The sequence below is a fragment of the Talpa occidentalis genome, unplaced genomic scaffold (assembly GCF_014898055.3).
Source record: "Talpa occidentalis isolate TD23 unplaced genomic scaffold, MPIMG_talOcc4v2.1, whole genome shotgun sequence".
NCBI lineage: Eukaryota > Metazoa > Chordata > Mammalia > Eulipotyphla > Talpidae > Talpa > Talpa occidentalis.
Genome location: NW_026555331.1, coordinates 54,210,931 through 54,216,930, shown reverse-complemented (window position 1 = coordinate 54,216,930; position 6,000 = coordinate 54,210,931).

The window sequence follows — 6,000 nt, the reverse complement described above, 5'->3', positions numbered from 1 at the left end:
CACTATATGAGCTAGCATGATTATTAACCAGGATAGACCAAGTCACACTCGGTAATGAACAGCTTTGAACAACTTTTTTATTTTTATTTAATCTACACATCCATTGGATGGGTTAGATCTCCCTCATTTTTTTAGAGACACAGATGATAGAGGTTCTATTTCGACTGATGCTTTCACAATCACCGTTGCAAATGAAGTATAGAGATCAAGAATCTTACACCTACAATTAAATGTTTCATTCTGGAATGGACACATATCACTGCTACAAATTGCAGGCCAGTACTGGCCATATGGCCAAGCCTAACTTAAAAGGGACAACTAATACCAAAAGCAAAGACAGCAAAAGCACAAACAGATGAGTGGAATACATAAACTAAAATGTTTCTCTATCAATAAAGTGAAAGGGCAACCTACAAAAAGGATAAAGTATTTGCAAATCAGATATTTGATAAGGGGTTAAAGTCCTAAAAAAATTTTTTCCCCAAAGAATATGTACAAATGGCCAACAGGTACATGCAAAGGTACTCAGTATCACTAATCATCAGGGAATGCAACTCAGAAACTCCAGCAGACATCACTACATACCTGCTAAGATGGCTATCATCAAAAAGATAAAGGTAACAAGTGTTGGAGAAGCTGTGGGAAAAGGTAACTCTTTTGCACCTTTGGTGGAAATGTAAATTCATGCAACTGTAACAGGGTGGTCCCCAGGAAAGGGGGAGGTTCCAGGTTCCCTGCCCCACCCAAGGGAGGGTGTTGCTGAGCAGGGAGAGAAGAAGCTGCAGAGGAGACTGAGGAAAGAAGGAAGCAGGATGGAGAACCAGGAGGAGACCTGGAGGAGAACATGGAATGAAGAGACATGTGAAGAAACTGTGCTTGCCTTTTGGTCGTGGACTGGGTGACACAGATGTGGGTGAGACCCGTGGGGAGGTGTCAATGGCAGCTTTAATCTTGATTTTGATTTTGCTCTTTTCCTTCTGGGCTTGTCTTGTTGTTTCTGACCTTTTTTTGTGGGTCCCCACTGGAAGATGCTTCAGACTTGCGGCAGGCTTTGGGGCCTTGCTCTGGGCCAATCCCATTTGGATGGAGTTTTACCCATGAGGGGATGGGTAACTTTGGGTGCTTGATTTAGAAACTAGATTCTTTGCCTTTCCTGTATTGTTTCCTAATTGTATTAAAGTTCCTTCCCATTAAAGTCTCATGTTTTGGCAGAACCCTATATAGAATAGGCAGGTTTGCGGGGTTTGGGCTGCCCCTCTCCTTGCCCTGTAACACAACCATTATGGAAAAAGTATGAAGTTCCACAAAAATTAAAAATGAAACATAATATGATGTAGCAATTTCACTTTTAGCTATATGACCAAAGGAAATAATACAGGATACTTTTTTAAGAGATAGATGTACTCCCATGTTCTCTTGGTGGATGAACAGATAAAGAAGCTGTGGTATATAATATTTCTCTACATTGATAAAGGAATATTTTTCCAGCCATGAGGAAGAAGGAAATCCTGTCATGTGAATAATCTGGATGAACCTGAGGGGCATTACGCTAAGTGAAATAAAAAAGACAGAAAAAGAAAGACAAATGCTACATGGTATCAATTATATGAGGGGAAAAAAAAAAGCCAATGCAGAGAAACAGAGTAGAAAGTGCTTCCTAGGGCATTGGGTGTAAAAGAAATTAGGAGAGGGTACAAACTTTTGCTTGTAAGATGAGTAAGTTCTGAAGATCTAAATTTTAAGATGGTGATTATAGTTGGTAACACTGTAATATATACTTAAAATATTTGCTGAGAGTAAAACTTAAATGTTATCACCAAACAAGAAAAAAAAGATAAATGTGAGGAGATAGATATGCTTATTAACTAGATAAATACATGTATCATATCATCACATTGTACATTCTAAATATCTTATCTTTTTTGTCAGATATATCTGAATAAAGTTGAAAAAAAGGATCAGAAAATACATTGTGTCTATGTCTAGAATTAGAGCGAAACCAGACATTTCTGGATCATGGATGCTTTATGGTAGTAAAACTATAAAATAAATCCTTGATATGTCCACCATATCAATCAAAGCTGTTGTTCTAAGAGTTTACTTTTTACTCTTCATGTTTGAAATAGAGTAACACTTCCTTACTCCTCTATAAAATGTAGTGTTGTAAACCATAGAACAATTTTTCCCATAAATTTTTGTTTATTGTGTAAAAAAAGAAAACAATGACTTTTATTAGCTACATAATACTTTGTGAATTACTTGCAGAATACAGACCTTCCTATGCATGTGAAAGTCCAAAGGTCAAAGTAATCACATCCCCTAACTTCTCCCAAAAGAGATCTTAATTTGGCCTTCCTTGTTTATGAATGAACACTATGCAGAGGAAGGGATAATTGCTTATCATGTTATATCCAAATTCAAATTACTGTGGGGCACTATTGCCAGGCTGGATGTATAGACTATCTAGTGAACCTCAATAGTTTACTTCAATATAAATGAATTGTATGCTTACTAAGCACAAAACATTGTGATGTGATATGACATGAGAGAGTCATAAGAGGACAATAACAACATGTGACATGATTGCAGAATAAGTAGTGTAATTTGTGTTTGTTTGCTTTTCCTAAAATTCCATTCTTTTGTAGGGTCAGATTCCTATGACAGTTTCTTACAGCCTAGATAGCCTCAGAAACACAAATAATCTACTATAGACAAAGAGAAAACTTTTTTGCCATATTTTCCTAAGATTGCCTTGAAACTAAAAAGGCAGAAGTGCTCATTTTGAGAGCAGGAACTTGTGTGGCTGACGCAGAGAGCCTGAAGAGAAAGCTGGGATAGAGAGGCAAGTGGGGGATCATCCTGCCAGGACTCTGGCCATGTCCCACGTTGGGAGGAGGAATCTATTTTACCTTTGTGTTTATTTACTCCTCTACCTTGTTATCTCTTACCTACCTTGTTGCTAGCTTGTTGTAACTGTCTGGTTGGGCAGGTGATTCTTCCCCTTTGTCCTGGCCTCAGTAGATAAGTAAAATACAATTTTACTTGTATTCTGGGGCACAGGGATGCTTTTAGGTAAACTCCACTTCAGAATTATTGAACTTGAAAAGTAGTCCTATGATCATTACCATTGTTAAGAGTGTCCATGCTGGAGATTTCAGGAAAGATTACTATTAAAACATTCATAGGTAATACAAAGATGAATGACTAATATTCATTAATGCATTTTATTTATGTATCACATGATTACACAGCACATTCTATGTGTCAGATATAGTTCTAAGCATTTTTATAAATAGCATCCCATTGGATCCTTATATCAACCCTACAGAGTAGTTTCCATTACTTACATATCTATTCTTATAGACAAGAAACTGAAGCCCAGAGAGATGAAGTACATTGTCCAGGTTCATACAGCCAATAAGGAACAGAGTTGGGATTCAAACCCAGCTACTGTAGAGAACCCACCGTTAATAGCAATGCTATGCTGCAGTATGGTGATTAATGAAAATCCGTGAAAAGAATTTAATAGTTCATTGTAGTAGCTAATCTGATTTCACTTATTTTCCTTATGGTATCCAACATCTGGAGAGTGTTTAAAGATCACTCAGGTGCAGAAAATGTTCTAAGGCATTTAAGGGCCTGGAAGTTCAGATAAGTTGAGAAGCTTCCAGTTTCAAACACAAAAATTGCTCAATAAATTACAACTAGTATCCTTATAAATGCATGGTTGATCCTCTAAGAAAGGCAGGGAAATTGCCTTGGGCTAGAAATGAAGAAAGAACAGAAAATCAGGACAGTGAACTGCAGAGCTGACACTGTGTCTGCCCAGAGATATTTATCACTTTTAATAATGCAAGGGCTTGAATTTAATACCAGCCATAGGAAAAGGGAGAGTTGGGACTGAAACCCACACCTTTATTTTGCTACCCCTTCGTATGAGTGAGGATTTAGGCAAGGGGAACTCTCAAACGTTGTGGGAAGGATTATAAATTTATATATCTACTATGGAGAACAATGTGACAATGTCTTATGAATTTGAATATGTGCATCCTTATGACCAAGCAATTACCCTGGTAGGTTTATAGCCAAGGCACACTTTAGGCTATGGAAAAAAAATCAGACATGGATAGGAACTTTGTTGCAGTATTGTTTGCATTAGTAAAAACTTGGAACAGGATAATGCAGGAAAGTGGATAATGCATTATGTTATATTTATACAATGGAATACACAGAGCAGTGAAAGTTAATGTACTATAGACAAGTATCATGAAGGATAAGTTTCAAAATATTCACTTTTGTGAAAAAGAAAGATAAATTGTAAAGTATTAGCAGTGTTAAGTCTAAGTGCTGAAATGTAGAGAATCAGAATTTTTAACATTGTAATTCTTTTTTTTTTTTTTTAAAGATTTATTTATTTATGTGTACACAAGCAGGGTGCAGGCTAGAGACGTCGGTGGGTGAGGGGCGAGAGGATTCACCAGAGACAGAGCAGGAAACAGAACAGGCAGACTGACTGAAACACACTGCTGAGGGAGCAGTGGGCGCAATAGGAGAGATTTGCTTAGCCCATGTGGGTTGCTCCCTGGCCTGCCAGGGATGGAACTTGTGCTGCAGAGGCCGCGGATCGCTTCATAGTGCGGTGCTTAACCCCTTGTGCCATCAGGGAGGCCCCAACATTGTAATTCTTAACCTCAAGAAAGAAACCAAAAAGGATTTTTAATTATCCCTCTCAAAATGGAAAACTGCACCAATACTGCAGATGTGGATTGGCTTCCGGTTGGTCCCACACCCACCTTGTAGGAAGACCCTCAATATCAGCACTATAGGAAGGAAGAAAAATGGAATTGTGATTTTACTAATATTTCCTAAGTAAAAAAACATTTTCCTATTTCCCCCAAATTCAAGTCAATTTAATATAGCTGTAACCTTCTTTATAAATTGCAACTTTGCCTTTTTCTGGTCAGGTCAAGTATCTTTCATTTTGAATTCACACAGATGTACGGAGTTTCAAACTCAAAGTCATTTAGCTTCCTTTTAGCATCTAAACTTGTATTTTTAGCCCATTCTGCTGATCACCAAACAAAGACTCCCTTTTTATTCTGTTTGTAACTGACTGCATGTGTTTGATAACAATATTTATTTCTGTCACAAACAAAAGGAATCAACACAATTTAACTTTATTATCTCTTAAAATAACATCTTTATTAAAGAGATTAATTCACATACATACAGTTCATTTATTTGGAATTTACAATTGAGGGGCCTCCCTGGTGATGCAAGGGGTTAAGAAGCAACCTATGAAACAGTCCGCAGCCTCTGCTGTATGAGTTTGATCCCCAGCTGGACAGGGAGCTACCCACATGGTGCAACAGACCTCTCCTGTCTAGCCTGCTGCTCCCTTCAGCAGTGTGTTTTGGTCGATCCACCTGTTCTGCTCCCCACTTTGTCTCTGGTGAATCCTCTCACCACCACCCCAGCTCTGTCCTGTACCCTAGTTCTTGTATGCATAATAAAATCTTTAAAAAACAATTTGCAATTGATTGGTATTTGTATAGTCACAGAGTTTAGAGCAACAATTGGCACAAAAAAAGAACATTTCCATCACCCCTCAAAGAGATTCTATGCAATCACTTCCCATTTTCCTAACCTGTTTCTGCTTCCCCCAACACTCCTTGTACCTCCAAAACCCTCTTCCCCCAACTCCCTGCCTCTTGCTCTCTCACAAGCCTTAGGAAGCCACTAATCTAACTTGCCAACAGATTTGATATTCTCGATATTTCCTATCAGTGGAAACATACAATACATTATATCCTTCACTTAGCGTAATGTGTTCAAGGTTGATCCATGTAGAGCATATATCAGGACAATATTCATCTTTATCACCAACTCATAATACATTGGTTAGACAAAACACATGTATTTTGTCTTCTATCATATAACAGATATTTGGGTATTAGATTGTTTTCACTTTTTAGCTATTAGAATATTACGATATGGATA